The sequence below is a fragment of the Corvus moneduloides genome, chromosome W (assembly GCF_009650955.1).
Source record: "Corvus moneduloides isolate bCorMon1 chromosome W, bCorMon1.pri, whole genome shotgun sequence".
Classification (NCBI taxonomy): domain Eukaryota; kingdom Metazoa; phylum Chordata; class Aves; order Passeriformes; family Corvidae; genus Corvus; species Corvus moneduloides.
Genome location: NC_045510.1, coordinates 9,549,889 through 9,568,080, shown reverse-complemented (window position 1 = coordinate 9,568,080; position 18,192 = coordinate 9,549,889). Strand labels below are relative to the sequence as shown.

General features: G+C 46.0%; 1 protein-coding gene and 1 long non-coding RNA gene across 2 annotated transcripts in view; one reads left to right on the top strand and one right to left on the bottom strand.

The window, feature by feature from the left end:
- The window catches only part of LOC116437367 (E3 ubiquitin-protein ligase UHRF2-like), a 268,869-nt gene that overhangs the window by 25,324 nt on the left and 225,353 nt on the right, over positions 1–18,192 (bottom strand). The gene's annotated exons all lie outside the window — the stretch shown is intronic.
- On the top strand, positions 8,183–10,523 carry LOC116437379. The gene is made up of 2 exons (XR_004237267.1): positions 8,183–8,423; positions 10,454–10,523. It is a non-coding gene; the product is annotated as an uncharacterized LOC116437379 (long non-coding RNA).

The window sequence follows — 18,192 nt, the reverse complement described above, 5'->3', positions numbered from 1 at the left end:
AAAGACCAGTCCGACAACCCAATACCCCAGCTGAAGAGACTCAATAGTGACAAAGAGGTGCTGCACAACACCAGCCAGCAGCATAACATGGGGGATGCTGAAGTGACTGCAGCAAAGAGCTGAAGTCCTGATGCACAGTGTAGGAGTGGCACCAACCCTGAAGAACACCTTCTTGGCCTACCTAGCAATCATAGCTAGCAACAGTACTGTAAGAAGTTTATTCTGTTTTCTTATCATGCCTTTGGTGACTGCAGAACAGGTATATTGGGCTCATGTTGTTGATCCTCCCATTTTTAGACCCCTTACATGGTGGGATGCTGAACTACCAATAGCAAGTAATGATAAAAAATGGACAGGAGGTGTTTGGCTTCCACCACAGGAACCTTTGAAAGAAAATAAAGAATGGATCAAAAACAATGGTTCCCAAACATTTTACACTGAGTTGCCCCCAATTTGTATTGCTAAAAAACCTATCTTGGGATGCCTTGTTTCACTTACACTATCAAAGGAGTAAGAACACCCAAAAACACTAGGCATATCTTACTTTTATGTCTATATCAGGCATTAATAGTAGTGAGGTAATGAGTAACACCATGTTGGCTGCACCAGCTCATCTTCCCATTTACATAATTCCTCAAGGCACTACTATTGATGTGTCAAAGCTTAATTGGCTTTCATGTAGACTACCTACTCTAGGTAAAAAGACCATCAATATAACCAGACTAGAAATAATTGACTGGGGACCAAGAGGACACCTAATAAGCAACAGTTCAAAACCAATAAACTTCTCAGAAGTGACAAATGGAACACTGAAGTGGTCAGAAGGAGGGCTTTCAAGCCCTGTGTTGCATGCTAAATTTTTAAACAATTCTGGACCTTGGTTTACCAAAATATGGTGCTTAGCAATGCCTTTTCGTCTGTGACATGTAGTTCATGGTTATTATACAAAGACAAATGAGGCATATCGACTGAGCTTAACCAATTGGCACAACGATTCTGTAATGATATGTACTGCACATTCATATGTCTCCATGGCAGCAACTGATGTTAAGGTCAAGGTAGAGAGACACACATTTAACATGACTATCACCGATTCCTATTATTTTAGTTGTATTACTAATCAGAATGTGTCCCAATTAATCTTATCTGTTATTGTACCTATGCAAAGACAAGAAGAATTTTGGCTTCCAGTGAATTTGACCGGAGAATGGAAAGGAGAATCAGGATTAGGACAATTGGCAAGACTACTTAAAGCACCCAAGGACCGATCAAAGAGATTCATTGGATGGCTAATAGCTTTTATTATCACTGCAATAATAATAGCAGCTATGGCTGCTATCGCAACAACAACACAAAAGATGTGCAAACTGCTCGTGCTGTCACCGATGTGTTAGGTAATTCTACGGCAGAAATGGCCATGCAAACAAGTATTGATCAACAACTATTAACTAGATTAGATGCATTAGAAGCAGCACTAGTGTGGTTAGGAGATCCACAAGAAGCTTTAAACACTCACCTGAAACTTCACTGGGATTGGGAACACCAGCATCAGGGGTTGTGTGTTACTCCCCTTCACTGGAATCAAGCCACTTGTGTCTGGGAACATGTTAAAGCCCATTTACAGGGTGCCTTTGCTACTAACATTAACAGCAAAATGCAAGATTCCAATCCCTAAAACAGCAAATGGTCAGTGTGCAAAACCTGGCAGAACACGATGTATGGGATGAGTTGTCCAATAGTGTACAATAGCTTAACCCCAAACACTGATTTGAGGGACTTAATTTACGCATATGGGTTTTTGTGGCAGTGGGAGGTTTCTTAATCTTTTGTGTATTTATAGTTCTGCGACTCATCTGGAGAAACATCAGGCGTCTCTGAGATGAAGCCTGGGTGTACACTGTGATCACCATGAACCCTTTGCACAAAAAACAATAAAGGGGGAGATGTGGGAACAGTGCCAAACACCTGGCATCCTAATCAAGATTACAACAAGAGAATATTGACCCTAGAGGCTCTGCTAATCAGTGTTTGTTGAGCGTGCTGTAGGAAATTACTTCAGTGGAAGACCAATTGCGTGTGTACGATTTACCGTGATTGAAAACAATCACTTGCATGGAATGCTTGAAACATGTTTGTGTTACAAAATTAGCAGAGATCCTGGGGACCAATCAGAAGGCGGTTGTTTATCTGTAACAAAATTAAAATAAAGGGGAGCTTGCATGGGAAAGGAAGGTGGAAGAAGAAAGAAAACACCGCCTGTGGAGCTCAAAACTAAAACACTATATCGATGTTTTTTCCCATTGCTGACATGTTGACTTTTTACATTTAGATTTTTCTTTACATTTGATTTCATCACTAACAGGTACACTCTCCTTGACCTTTCTTTTCTGACCTATGTACTTATAGAATCCCTTTTTGTTATTCTTCACATCCCTTGCCAAGTCCCGTTCCAGCTTTGCCTTAGCTTTCCTGATCCCATGCCTACACATTCGAACCCTCGCCCTGTACTCTCCCCAGGTCACCTGTCCCTGCTTTCATCAGCTGTGTATTTCTTTCTTACTCCTCAGTTTGAGAAGCAGGTCCTTGCTCAGCTATGTCAGTTTCCGGCCTGCCGTGCCTGATTTCCTACACACTGGGACAGAGAGCTCTTGTGCTCTAAGAAAAATGGTCTCAAAGAGTTGCCAGGTCTGTTCAGCGCCTCTGTCTTTAAGGATAGGTACCCAAGGGATCTCATTCACCAACTCCTTAAACATCTGGAAGTTCGCTTCTCAAATATAATTTAAGAAATTCTACCGAAAAGCTCAACAGATAGTTGAACTAACAGTTTGTCTAGATAGTCATTAATTTACCACAAACCAAACACATGAAGGTAGTCGTACTTTCTTGGCTCAAGGCAAGGAGAGGAAATTTGAATGATGTTACCATTTTAAAGTATCTCTTCTCAGTTGGGAAATGTTTGCATTTTGATAAATAAAAGATGCACATCTTTATTCCGGATACCAAGAAGACATTAAGTGTATGAAAAGTCAGAAAGGGAGCTGGAAGAAGTGAAGAAATCAATTGATTTCCAGAAATGAATATAACTCAGCAAACACACAAAAAATAGCTTACATATTCAACTTGATATATCCTATTATAGATTGTGTTCTACTATCACTGCTCTGAATAGAAGAATCATAGAATCATAGAACAGCCCAGGTTGGAAGGGATGTTGAAAGATCATTTGGTCCAACCTTTTGTGGGAAAGGGAGCTTAGATGAGATTATGTAGCACTCTGTCCAATTACATCTTGAAAACCTCCAGTGATGGGGACTGCCACATTCCTGGGGAGGTTGTTTCAGTGAATGATTGTTCTCGCTTAAAATTTTTTTTCTTGTATCAAGATGAAACCTGTCCTGGTGCAACTTGTACCTATTCCACCTTGTCTTTCCCATGTGGCTCCTTTTAAAGAGAGTATGGCCTGACAAGCAGAGAGTGGTATGATCAAGTCTATCTCTGCTAGTAATGCCCCTGCAGATGCAGGCCAGGATCTGATTTGCCTTTTTTGCTGCAGCAACACATTGCTTACTCATGTTCAGCTTGTCCACCAGGACCCTGAGGTCCCTTTTAGCAAGGCTGCTCCCCAGCCACACAGATCCTCACCTGTACTGGGCTCTTGTTATTCTGACCAAGATGCAGTATTTTGCACATCTTTGTTAAACTTCATACTGTTCTTGCCAGCCCACTCTTCCAGCCTGTCCAGGTCTCTCTGTAAGATGGTTTTCCCTTCTGATGTGTTCACCTTGCCATGCAGTTTCCTGTCATCAGCAAACTTGGTGAGAATGCTTTCAATCCCACTGTCCAGATCATTTATGAAGATGTTTGTATTGGATCTGGCTGGGATGGAGTTAACTTTCGCCATAGCAGCCCTCACAGTGCTGTGCTTTGTGTTTATAACTAGAAAGGTATTGATAACACACCAATGTTTTGGCTACTGCTGAGCAGTGCTGGCACAGCATCATCACTGTCACTCCAATCACTCCCCACATGCTAACCCCAAAGGCCAGAAGGTTGTGGGTGGGTGAGGGGTTGGGAGTGGATATAGCCAAGACAGCTGACCCAAACTGACCAAAGGGAACCCGAATGTACAAAAGTCCATGGGACCTGATGACATGCATCCCAGAATCCTGAGGGAATTGGCTGATGTAGTTGCCAAGCCACTCTCCATCATATTTGAAAAGTCATGGCAGTCAGGTGAAGTCCCAGGTGATTGGAAAAGAGGAAACATTGTACCCATCTTTAAAAAGGGTAGAAAGGAGGACCCTGGGACCTACTGACCTGTCAGCCTCACTTCTGTGCAGGGAAGATCATGGAACAGATCCTCCTAGAAGCTGTGTTAAGGCACATGGAAGACAGAGAGGTGATTCAGGAGAGCCAGCACGGCTTCACCAAGGGCAAGTCCTGCCTGACCAACCCAGTGTCCTATGATGGAATGACTACATCAGTGGGCAAGGGAAGGGCTACAGATGTCATTTATCTGGACTTCTGTAAAGCCTTTGACATGGTCCCCTGTCTTGGGGAGGGCTCAAAAGTGTATCCCATAATCATTTGTACTGGGAATTGTCACTGTTTCCCCCCCCTCCTTCATGATTCAGGGGTTATCGCAAGTGATATAAGCTCGGCCGGGACCCTGTGGGGGGGTAGGGGCCAGGCCGGATTGGCTCTTCCCTTCCAGTTTGGGGATCGAGGAGACTGGCTGTGTGGGTGGCGGAGTGTGTGTATCTGGCCAGGGGTATTGCTATATTGTAACTTGGCACTAGGATTGGATCTGCCTGCCTTCATGGTTTCTGCCTACTGCTAGTGGTGGTACTGAGACCGATTGCTGCCCATGAATTTACAAAAGGAGCAATTTCCCCTCTTCCCCTTCGTCCAAACCTCTATCACCACCTGAGGAGCTTGCTGAGCTCATGTCAGAGCGCCCCCTGAAGCCACTGGGGAATCATCGCACCTTCCCTGCCTCTCCAGAGCCTGCTAGCATCCTCTGCAGGCTGCAAGAGTCACTGCAGCTGTCGCCTCACTGGAGCCACCAGTGCCCCCTGCCAGTTGTGGTCATAACTACACCAAAGGGGAAAAGTGGTGTTTAACAGGTGTGAAAACTTCTGTTATTGGGTTTTTTTGTTGTTTGTTCTGTTCTGTTTTATATGTATATATATATATACATTCTAGTAAAGAACTGTTATTCCTTTTCCCATATTTTTGCCTGGAAGCCCCATAATTTTGAAGTTATAATAATTTAGAGGGAGGGACTCATCTTTCCATTCCAGGAAGGTTCCCACCTTCCTTGGCAGACATCTGTCTTTGAAACCAAGATATCCCCCACAACATCCTTCTTTCAAAACTGGAGAGAGATGGATTTAGTGGGTGGACTGTTAGATGGATAAGGAATTGGTTGAGATGGTTGCATCCAGAGGGTAGTGGTCAACAGCTCAGAGTCCTGATGGACATCAGTGAAAAGTGGTGTCCCTCAGGGGTCTGTATTAGGACCAATGTTATTTAATATCTTCATTATTAGCACCCTCAGTAAGTTTGCAGATGACACCAAGCTGAGTGGTGCAGTTGACACACCTGAAGGATGGGATGCTATTCAGAGGCACCTGGAAAAGTTTGAGAAGTGGTGCATGGGAATCTCATGCAGTTTAACAAGACCAAGTGCAAGGTGCTACACCTGGGTCAGGGCAACCACTGGTATCAACACAGGCTGGGGAATGAACAGATCAAGAGCAGCCCTGCTGAGAAGGACTTGGGGGTGCTGGTGGAGGAGAGGCTGGATGTGAGCTGGCCATGTGTACTTTCAGCACAGAAAGCCCATTGCATCCTGGGCTTCATCAGAAGAAACATGGCCAGTAGGGCAAGGGAGGTGATTCTGCCCCTCTGCTCTGCTCTGGTAAGACCCCACCTGGAATACTGCATCCAGCTCTGGGGTCCCTAGCTGTTGAGAGTCTTTCTGAAGAATGGCTAAAAAGCAAAGGTCATGATGACACAGCAGGCTTAGTAAAGATGCAGACTTGGCAAGGACACTGAATCCTTGAGTGGGAGGTTGTGCGGATAGCAGGATGTGAGTCCAGATAAGTAAGCAGAAAGAAACCATATGGAAGAGGAAAATAAGACCCCTATGTTTGCAGATCTCATAGAATAGCTCCCACCAATAAGGAGCTCAGCTTTTGCAATATGTATGAGCTAATTAGTAGTACTATAAGTATGTGTAGATTATTACAATAAACGAGACTTGCTGACCACAATGCCGTGAGTGCTTATCTCCCGCGACTCCACCCAACATCTGGCGCCCGAACAGGAGAAGTTGCCTTATGCGACGGGGGAGTTGCGTTGGGGTCGGGTCCCGCAGCTAGAAGGACGGCGAAAGAGGTTGCGTACGGCTAAAACGCAGCACCCAGCCGCGTCGTGCCTATCACCTCCGCGCCCGAGCGACCGCACAGGCGGGCTCGCCGATACGTGCTGCCGAAGCCTGGAGAGCTAGCAACGGTACCGTAAGTATGGAAAGGCAAGCAGCACAGGAACTTTTTAAAGCCTTTTTGCTTAAGCGTAATTTTAAAGGGATTGATCTTGACAAAGACCTCCCCGTTCTTTTAACGCATGCGCGCTCTTATAGTTTTTTCACTGACCCCCACTCCATTCATGAATTAAGTCAGTGGCGCGCGTATGGTGACAAACTTTGGGATCTTGTCTTAGATGACGATAAGCCAGCTAAAAAGATTTCTAAACTATGGAGAGTTGTCCACAATGAACTTTTAATGGTACAGGCAGAGAAAAAAGCGGCAGAAAAAATTAAGATTGCTCAGGATCGGAACCATCATTACGGCGATCACAGTGCCTCTGTTTTCTCTGGCCCACCTAATCCCCCCACCTTTGCTGCAGTTCATGTACCGCCTGAGGCTCTTGCCTCTGAGTCGCCTTCCACGCCTCCCCTCCCCCCACCTCCTACTCCTCCTACGCCTTCCTTGCCGCAGCCTGCTCCGCCGCAGCCCCCCCCGCCGCTCGAGCTGGCTCGGGAGCCGCTGCAGCCTGCTCCGCCGCAGCCCCCCCCGCCGCTCGAGCCGGCTCGGGAGCCGCCGCAGCCTGCTCCTCCACCGCCCTTGCCTCACCCGTCTCCGCCGGACTGTTCTCGTTCGCGAAACCCCTTTGTTAGCCCTGAGCCTGTCCCTGGGGCAGAGTCTGACCTCGCGGAGGCCATGGTTAGGGGCCATAGAGAACTCTGGGCTGCGGTTGCTCGTGACGGCTTACAAAAGGGTGATTCTGACATGCTAGAGGCTGCCCAAGACAGCATGGCGTTCCCTGTTTTATTTGTCCCGAATCCGCAAGGGGGCGGCAATGTTGCGCAGGTGACTAATCTTGATTGGAAGCTGCTAGCGCAGCTCCGAGCAACAGTGGGGAATTACGGTGTCACCAGTGAACCAGTTAAACAGATGCTTGATTATATTTTTAACGCTTTTACCCTTCTTCCTGCTGACATTAAAGGCATTACTAAGCTCATGTATACCCCGCATCAGCGACTGCTTTTTGAGGCTCGCTGGAGGGAGGAAGCCGCTGTTACTGCTGCTGTCCCCAGGCCAGCGGCAGATCCCTTGACAGGTGTTACAGTAGCTGAGCTCATGGGTGAAGGGGATCACATGAGAGTAGAAGCTCAAGCGGCACTAGGACCTGCCAAGCTACGGGAAGCTATGGCAGTTGCTAAGAAAGCCATGGATAAGGTCCGAGCCCCAGGTGGGATCCCGATGTATATGAGCATTAAACAAGGCAGAGAGGAGTCTCTAGGCTCTTTTGTTGACAAAGTTATGGAAGCCATTTCAAAAGCTGGGGTTCAAGAGCATATGCATGACCCGTTGCTTAAACAATGCCTTTTACAAAATGGCAATCAGGCCACCCGTGCCCTTATTACTTCCACCCCAGGGGATTGGACTGTCCAGCAACTTTTAGAAAAAGCTGCGACCATGCCCACTGGCTCGCAACTATTCTTAGCACAAGCCTTAGAAAAATTAGGTGAAGGGCTTAAAGAACAGGCTATCAGCTCTCAAAATCAGGTTATGGCAGCCCTTGCTCCTCTCCAAGCGGCAGCAGCACGTCCCCGCCCAGCTCCAGGTGGCCCATGAAGTGTTATCGCTGTGGGACACCCGGTCACATTCGTCGAATTCGTCAGAATTTATGGGGGCGCTACAACCTGGTCTCCCCAATCCGGCTATGTTGCCCCAAAACTGGCCTCTTTTAATTATAGATCTCAAGGACTGCTTTTTTACTATTCCATTGCATCCAGATGACACCAAGCGCTTCGCCTTTACCTTACCTGCCCTGAATAAAGGAGAACCAGCTAGGCGATTTGAATGGACTGTATTGCCGCAAGGGATGAAAAACTCACCTACTTTGTGCCAACTGTATGTTGATGCTGCCTTACAACCCTTACGGAGACAGATGCCTGATGCCATTATTTATCACTACATGGACAACATCCTCTTTGCTCAAAGGGATCCTTTCACCCCTGCCCAGATGCAAATTATTGTTGCCTCCTTGGCTGCTTGGTCCCTTGTTGTGGCACCCAACAAAATACAAGTTTCTGCTCCATGGAAATATCTAGGATGGACTATTACCGCTCAGAGAATAAAACCTCAGAAGTTACATATTCAAGCATCTATTTCAAACCTAAATGAGGCCCAGAAACTTCTAGGAGACCTGCAATGGCTTAAACCTGTTACAGGAATTCCCAACATGCTATTGGAACAGCTACGTCCTTTGCTAAAGGGCACAGACCCATGTACTCCTGTGACGCTTACGCCGCAACAGTCTAAAGTCTTGCAGCAAATTACATCCTGTATCTCCAGAGGCTTTGTCGACCGTCTAGACCCCGACACCCCCTTATCCTTAACTGTCTGGAACAGTGGAGAACATCTCTTAGGAGCTATTACACAGCAAAAGAAAACGGGGGACATCTCCGTTTTAGAATGGATTTCGCCCCCCTTGCAGCAAAGGAAAACAGTCACTCCAAAGATCGAAAATTTGGCAACTCTTTTAAAGAAAGGACGTCTACGCACCTGGGAAATTAGTGGCCTTGAACCTGCAGTTATCAACCTCCCCATGGAAAAACCTACTTTGGACTGGTACCTACTCAACTCCTCACGACTCACTGAAGCCTTGCTCTCTTCTGGAGCAGAAGTTCGCACCGGCCCATTAGCTCCAAAATCACTTAACTGGTTGGGAAGCTGGACCTGGATATCCAAACCGCTGCAACACCAAGGGCCTATCCCTGATGCTTTGACAGTTTTTACTGATGCCGGACGCAGAACCAGGACAGCTGCCGTTGTTTGGCACTATAATCAACAATGGTGCCACCATAAGATCGCAGCTACCCCTACTGATACATTACAAACTTTAGAACTTGTAGCAGTACTGTGGGCCGCCCTTCATTTTTTGGAACCCCTCAATGTCGTTTCAGACTCTCTTTATGTTGTGGGAATTGTTTCTAGAATCGAGGACGCTGTCATCAAGGAAGTAAAAAAACAGCGACTTTTTGATCTGTTATTACAGCTAAAACGTGCGCTGCGGAACAGATCTCACCCTTATGCAATTCTCCATATACGCAGCCATAAGTGGCAAGAAGGCTTAGGAGAGGGCAATGAGAGAGCAGATCAGATCGTATCACTCAGTCAGAATGTTCCCAAAAATACTAGGGCTCGAGAAAGTCACAGTATGTTTCATCAAAATGCAAAAGGATTAGTAAGAGATTTCCATATCCCCTTACGTGACGCACGCGCCATAGTAAAAGCATGTCCGTTATGTAGTTTTCACAATACTGGGGTCGGTTTAGGCATAGGAGTCAATCCTCGAGGACTTAAAGCCAATGAAATATGGCAAATGGACGTCACACATGTCCCCAGTTTTGGGCGCTTGAAGTATGTTCATGTGTCAATTGACACATACAGTCATTTCATATGGGCTACGGCTCAGACAGGAGAACAAGCGAGACATGTCGAACGTCATTTGAATAGCTGTATAGCAGTTATGGGAGTCCCTTTAATAATCAAAACTGATAATGGCCCCGCTTATAGCAGTGCACGCTTTGACAGATATATGCAAAATTGGAATATTATTCACAAAACAGGCATTCCCCACTCGCCCACAGGTCAGGCTATTGTAGAGAGGGCACATGGCACCCTCAAAACATACTTGCAGAAATATCCTGATTTGTCCAACCCGCATGACAAATTACAAAAATGCCTTTTTGTCCTAAATCACCTTTGTGTGTTCGGTGACAAAGAAGTGCCTCCTGCCATTGTTCATTTTACCTATCCTCAACCCCCGACGCCCATGCCTTGGGTGCGCTACAAAGACCCCAAGACGGGACTTTGGCAGGATCCTGTAAAAACCTTGTACTGGGGAAGAGGTTATTTATGTGTGTCCACTCCGACAGGTCCCCTATGGGTTCCGGCTAAATGGACTAAGCCTGTTGTCACTGATGAGCAACCCACAACAGAGGAAGGCGAGAAGAGTACAGAGGAAGATCTCACAAATCCTGCAGGAAGTTGAGCAACGGTTTCGCGTTACCTTCCTTGTGGAATCTGAACAGGAGATAGAGGATCATCTGCTTCCACATCTGCAGAGACATTTTTTACGCTTTTGCCAATCTGCTTGCTTTGCATGTAATTGTAGTGATCATAAGGCGTGGGTAAGATTGTTTTGCGGAGGTTGTAATTTACAGTGGTGGGTCCACCAGCGACATCTATCAGAAGGGTTTTGGTGTCAGTCTTGCAGTTTTCACTGGCACCGTGAGACGGCTCAAGGAGCATTAGTACAACTCACAGGCAAAAATATCATTGACAGTTTGCAATTAGTTGAAAATCTTGAAGATCTGAGACTACGAGAACTTGCGTGGTCGGTACAGCATTTAGCAAAAAAGATCTTAGCAGATAGTTACTCTGTAGTTTTGCAATCCTCCTGCCAACTAAACATTGGGGTCCCCATTCAGTGGCAAGTTGAACCAAGAAAGTGGGATCATGTTTGCCGGCGGTTTAAGCATCGTGCTGCTAATCGCAGGCTCAGTAATGGGTCACAACCTTCCCTACCCTCCTAAGGTGTTTGACCCTAGAGATAATATCTGGGTCTCCTTGGCACGCGAATTAAACACCACAACATTCTGTGCCTCCTTAGCCACACCCAGTACTCCATTTTTAACATGCTTAGTTGGAGTACCATTAACAGATAATACATGGCGCAACTTTGTAATCGAGACCCAGAAGCAGCTCAAACCTATTTGGCCGTTGAATTCCACAAAAAATATTACTCATGGCCTACTAGACTATGATATCTGGGATGATAGACTCCCGGTGGGCCCTGAGCCACAAGAAATAGAACTAGTTGATTCCCTTAACGCTACAGCCTGTATCTATATTAATAGTTCACGTAATTTATGCCAAGAGGGCAGCCTTAGTGGCTGTCAAATGAATACATCCAACCCCACCTTGATTAATCCTGTTGGCAATGCTTCACAGTGGGACTTAGAATGGTGCAACGTTACTGTGAGAAATCGATCTCTTGCAGCCCCTGGAATGTTTTTCCCTCGAAAGTTACCCAGAGGGTTTTTCCTAATTTGTGGGAATCGTGCCTGGTCAGGTATCCCATCCAAGCCTATAGGCGGGCCCTGTACCTTTGGCCAACTGAGTCTTGCACTTCCACAGCACCATCCTAATGCTACACACCGAATACGATGGAAGAGGTCTTTAGCAGAAACTATAACATCTGAATGTGAGGATGACCTCACGTTATGGAGCAAATTAGAAGTGCTTTTTACCTCCCTTTTTGTTCCTGGTGCAGCTGCGGCACGAGCCCATCGTCACTTAGAAAAACTGACATGTTGGGTAGTTAAACAAGCAAACGGTACCAGCCGAGTGTTGTCTGAACTTGCAGAAGACCTGAGTTCAGTCCAGCACGCCCTGCTTCAGAATAGAGCAGCTATAGATTTTTTACTCTTAGCCCACGGCCATGGCTGTGAAGACTTTGAAGGAATGTGCTGCATGGATCTTGAAGATCATTCTAAGTCCATCCACGCCGAAATTAAGAATTTGATCGAACACTCCCAAAAGATAAAAAAGGACTCCGGATTTTTCGGATTAGAAGGACTTACAGAGTGGATGGGCTTAGAAGGATGGATGAAAAGTGTGATCAAATCTTTAATGCTATTGCTAATAATTGTTTTGCTTGGTTTACTTATGCTTAGCTGTATAATGTCATGTGTAAAAAATTTAATTTTGAAGTCAGTCAATATGACTATGATCATGCAAAAAGAAAACGGGGGAAGTGTTGAGAGTCTTTCTGAAGAATGGCTAAAAAGCAAAGGTCATGATGACACAGCAGGCTTAGTAAAGATGCAGACTTGGCAAGGACACTGAATCCTTGAGTGGGAGGTTGTGCGGATAGCAGGATGTGAGTCCAGATAAGTAAGCAGAAAGAAACCATATGGAAGAGGAAAATAAGACCCCTATGTTTGCAGATCTCATAGAATAGCTCCCACCAATAAGGAGCTCAGCTTTTGCAATATGTATGAGCTAATTAGTAGTGCTATAAGTATGTGTAGATTATTACAATAAACGAGACTTGCTGACCACAATGCCGTGAGTGCTTGTCTCCCGCGACTCCACCCAACACCTAGCACAGGAAGGACATCAACCTGTTGGAGTGAGTCCAGAGGAGGCCACCATGATTAGATGGATGGAGCACCTCTCCTATGAGGAAAGGCTGAGAGAAATGGGTTTGTTCAGCCTGGAGAAGAGGAGGCTTTGGGGTGACCTAATTGTGGCCTTGCAGTACCTGAAGAGAGCCTGCAAGAAAGATGGAGATAGACTATTTACAGGACCATGTAGTGACAGGTAAAGAGGCAATGGCATCAAACTGAAAGAGAGTAGGTTTAGAATAGATATTTAGGAAGAAATTCTTTACTGTGAGGGTGGTGAGGCACTGGAACAGGTTACCCAGAGGAATTGTGGCTGCCCCATCCCTGGAAGTGTTCAAGGCCAGGTTGGATGGAGCTCTGACCAACCTGATCTAGTGGAAGGCATCCCTGTCCACAGCAGGGACTTTGGAACTAGATGATCTTCCCACTCATGCCATTCTATGATTCGATGAATTTATGATATTCCATACCATATGACATTGTGCTCAGAAATAAAAGCTGAGAGAAAAGAGGAGGAGCAGGGGGGCATTTGTTTTTAAGGCATTTCTCTTCCTAAAAATGTGCTATGTTTACTGAGACCCTACTTCCCAGTAGGTGGCTGGACACCTCCTGCTGATGGGAAGTAGAAAATAATTGTTTTGTGTTTTCCTTTGCTTCAGTGCATGGCCTTTTCATTACTGAACCTCCTTTATCTTTATGCATGAGTTCTTAATCTTATTTTCTCCCCGTCTTGCTGAGGGGGGAAGTGAGAGAGCAACTAGTTGGGCACCTGGTACCCTGTGGATGCTAAAAGGCAGGAGCAGAGGAATTTTCCTGTGAAACTTTTCTTTCTCATAAGAGAGCAGTTAGAGAAATCCAGCTTCTCACAGCTTCTCTGTGAAAGCTTTCATTCTCATGCGAACTGGATGGACAACAGTTTGTAAGAATGTAAACCATTTCTGCACTTGCAAGTTGTTGTGAGAACAGTAGAATTGTTTTCAGTCTTGTGAGAATAATATTTGGAAAAGGGTGTTTTACTGCTCAGCCTATCACTTTGAGAGGTGGTGGGTCAATAGGCCAATCATGTAATTTCTCTTTGGCGAACCATGCTATAAAAGGTATGGGTGATTAAACGAGGTTGCTTCGGCCATATCTTTTAACTTGGACTTGTGTTGTGATTTCGCCGTTCTCAGGGGATAACAGCGACAGTACCCAGACAAGGTCAACCCACCACAGTCTTTTGTGGCACCCAGTGTGGGGTATAAGACAACAGCAGTTTTGAATTGAGCATGCTATAGCTATAGTAGTTACTAAGTGGCAAGCTTCTATGCAGATTATGGAGTTTGCTGGCTGCACTACTTATCTCTTTATTTTTCTGAGGCTGGGAACATGTTAATAGAAACAGTAGCTATGCACTTTGCCCTGGTATTGATGCCTTTACCGTGCTGGGGTATCTATCTTGTGAAGAGAATAAGGGAATACTCCCTATCCCGGATGGATGCATGTGGTTTTATTGTGCAGGCTCCCAAGGTCCTTGTTCACCCTTATGTGAGCTGCTTAATGCTACTAATTAACATGGTTGGCTTATTCTTGGGCTTGTAGAATCTGGTGTTGTCTTGGCATAAGAGATCACTTTTGGATGAGGCAATACTGGAAGGATTTGAGCAGGTGCCTAGGGTAGTTAACATCTCCCATAGCCTAGGACTTTACACCTGAACATCAAGTAATCCTGATGAATTGACATGCCACTTGATAGAAGGGTACCTTGGCTATCTCAATGAAGACCAGCAGCTTCTAGCCCTGTACTGTGTCTTGGCCTGTTCCTCTCAAGCCACAATTCTGTACTATCAGAGAACTGTGGTTAAGACAGGAACCCAAACCACTTCTAAGAGTACCATGATTGAGACTGGCATACAAACGACATCTAAGAACATGATAGCTGACACAAGGTACCCAAGTACCAACTACAGTAATTGCTCTGGTAGCGAAAACACAAACTGGACAAGGAGGTCAACTGGTCCATATCATCAATTAGTAAGGGAGCAGGAGGAAGGGGCTGATCCCTGCTAAGAAGGGGACACCCAAGAAGGCTCTCAGTGTAGTTGATGTTGAGACCCAAGAAGGCAATCAGCGATGTCCCAGACATAAAGGACTGACATCACCTCCCTTGATTCTGGCAAAGGGACCTCTGATCTGGCCCTGCAAGGATCAGACAGTGAATACTCTGATCAGGAACAGGAATAGAGGGTCCCTGCCTTCAGCCAAGGGGAAGAAAGAGATGACTGGATATACTGGACTGTATGATTCAATGCCTGGCACATCAGACTCACAGAAGTATAAGGCTTTGATAGATACTGTTGCATAGTGTATACTAGTGCCATCAGGGTACAGGGGCACAGAACCCATCTGGATTACTGGACTGACAGAAGGATGCCAACAATTGTCTATATAGGTGGCTGAGGTGAGCTTAACAGGGGACAAATGGCAAAAGCACCCCACTGCGACTGGCCCAGTGTCCCAGTGTGTCCTTGGCATTGACTACCTCAGGAGAGGGTACTTCAGGGACCCAAAAGGGTACCAGTGGGATTTTGGCATAGCTACCATGAATAGAGAGAAAATCAAACTGCTATCTTGCCTGGCCTTGGAAGATCCTTCTGTTGTGGGCTTGCTGTGCATGGAAGAACAGCTGATGCCAATTGCTACTATGACAGTGCAGCAAAGGCAATATCACATCATCCAAGACTCCCTGGTTCCCATCCATGACCTGATTTGCCAACTGGAGAGCAAAGCAATGATCAGCATGACTCACTCACCATTTAATAGTCCCATATCATCAGCACAAAAGTCTGACAGAGGGTGGAGGTTAACGGTGGGCTATCGTGGCCTGATCATAGTCATATCACCTTTGAGTGCTGCCATTTGGGACATGCTAGAGCACCAATAGGAGTTGGAATTGAAGGCAGCCAAGTGGTATGCCACAACTGATACTGTCAATACATTTTTCTCGATCCTTTTGGCAGCAGAATGCAGGCCACAGTTTGCTTTCACATGGAGGAGTGTCCAGTACACCTGGAATCAAGTGCCCCAGGGGTGGAGGCACAGCCCTACCATTTGTCACAGACTGATCCAGACTACACCAGAGCAGGGTGAAGCCCCTGATCACCTGCAATACATTGATGACATCATTGTGTGGGGCAACACAGTGAAAATAGCAAGATGCATTGTCACAAACTCAAGGGATATGTTCAATAAGAAAACAGCTATGTCCCTGATGCCTTGAGAGGCCACCTAAAAACAGAGACTAGACAAAAATAAGGGAATAAAGGTAGGTATTTATTTGAAAGGCCTTCAAAGGTACACCCTGGGGAGCCAGAGGCTACTGCCAAGATGGACACCAAGATGGATGGCAGGTCATGAGTTCTTCACATTTTTATAAGTTTGGTTCATTTGCATATCAGCATAAATTCTCTAATTAAAGCTTCAGTTAATGATGTAATTTCCCCAAGCTTGCCCCCCCTTCAAAAGCTTTTGCTTTATACTTTTGGGCCTAGGACGGTCTGAGTGTCCTTGGAGAGCAGGCCCGTAGAGGCTTTGTTATGTCTACCTAACATGAGAGAGCAGAAGTTAACAGGCTACAAGAAACTTCAGAGTTACACACTAAGCAGTACAGGATTTGAAAAATATGAAAGTTAAAACCTAAGGCATCATCCCTACCAGCTAACAGGAAAGAAACACAAGCTTTCTTAGGCCTTTGCGTGATTCTGAAGAATGTATATCTGGGTTATAATCAGCCTGTGAGCCCTCTTGAGCAAGTGACCTGAAAGAAACATTTTGTCTGGGGCCCTGAGCAACAGCAGGCCTTTGAACAGATCAAACAGGACATAGGTTGTACAGTAGCTCTTGGGCCTGTCCATACAGGACCAGCTATGCAATATGTGGTCTACACTCCAGATAGGGAGCATGGCCTCACCTGGAGCCTCTGTCAGAGAGCACCAGGAGAAACCTGAGGTCGACCTGTAGAGTTTTGGAGCCAGGGGTATAGAGGATCTGAGGCCTGCTACACCCCAACTAAAAAAGGACATACTAGTAGCATATGAAGGAGTTCAAGACACTTCAGAATTTGTTGGTACAACTGTGCTACAATTCCTTGTGCTACACTATATGTTCAAAGGAGATGTCTCATCTACACATGCAACTGACACTAAGTAAGAGGGTAAATGGGTAGTGTTGATCACACAACAAGCTTGACTGGGAAAACCCAACCCCCAGGAATCCTGGAAGAGATCATAAACTGGCCAGAAGGCAGAGATTTTTGAGCATTACCTGAGGACGTGGCTCATGCCCAAGAGGCACCACCAGACAATGAGTTATCAGAAGATGAAAGATGCTATACTCTGCTTACTAATGGATCCTGTTGTGTTGAAGGAAACCATCAGAAGTGGAAAGCTGCTGTGTGGAGTCCTGCATGACAAGTCACTGAAGACACTGAAGAAGAAGGTGATCAGTGTGGTTAGCAGAAGTGAAAGCCATCTAACTAGCCCTAGAGATTGCTGAATGAGAAAAGTGGCCTGTACTCCATCTCTACACTGACTCCTGGATGGTGGCTAATGCCCTACAAAGGTGGATGCAGCAATGGAAGACCAATTGGCAGCACAGGGGTAAACCCATCTGGGCTGCTGCATTGTGGCAGGACATTGCTGCACAGGTAGAAAACATGACTCTAAAGGTACATCGTGTAGATGCTCACATGCCCAAAAGCTGAGCCACTGAAGAACATCAAAACAACAAACAGGCTGCCAAAATTGAAGTGGCTCAGTTGGATTTGTGTTGGGGTTCCTCCCCCCTGGTGTGGGGTCCGGGGGGAGGGGACCCTGGAGTAGAGGCATGGCCTACGGGGTTTCCCTACTCCCTGGTCAATCTTGTTCCCCATTGGTTGTTTTGTGTTCCCCTGTGCAGGGAGGACCCTGCTTGTCCCATGATTGCTCAGTTCTTCGGCAGGAGCCCGGCCATGTGGCTGGAGAATAAAGATCTCTGAAACATCTATAAAGAATCGGTCCCTATTTCTTTCCACGGGCCTCGCTGTCTAATGCATGTTGCAGGACACCCCACTGCAACAGACCTGGACTGGGAGCACATGGGTGAGCTATTTGTAGCCTGATGGGCTGTCTTGGTTTGAGACAAATTCGGAGGAACATCTGAAATGAAAGTCCTCTGATAGAAGGCAGGTTACAGTCATTCCCTCCCCCACCAGGTTCGGAAAGAATTTTCCTCGGAGGAAAGTGAAAGAAAAAAAACTATTTAACAAACACAATGCACTCAGGCATAGGAAAAGAATAATGCTAAATAATAAAACCTCTCGCTGTGGAGAGAACCTGGGTAGATTTCAGAGTCCTTTGTGGGTGTGGCTTTCTCCTCTCCAGAGCTGGGGTTCGGTGTGGGCCCCTCTGGGCTGAGGTGTAAGGTCTCCCCGCCAATGTTCTGGTGTTGTTGAACAGTTCCAGAAG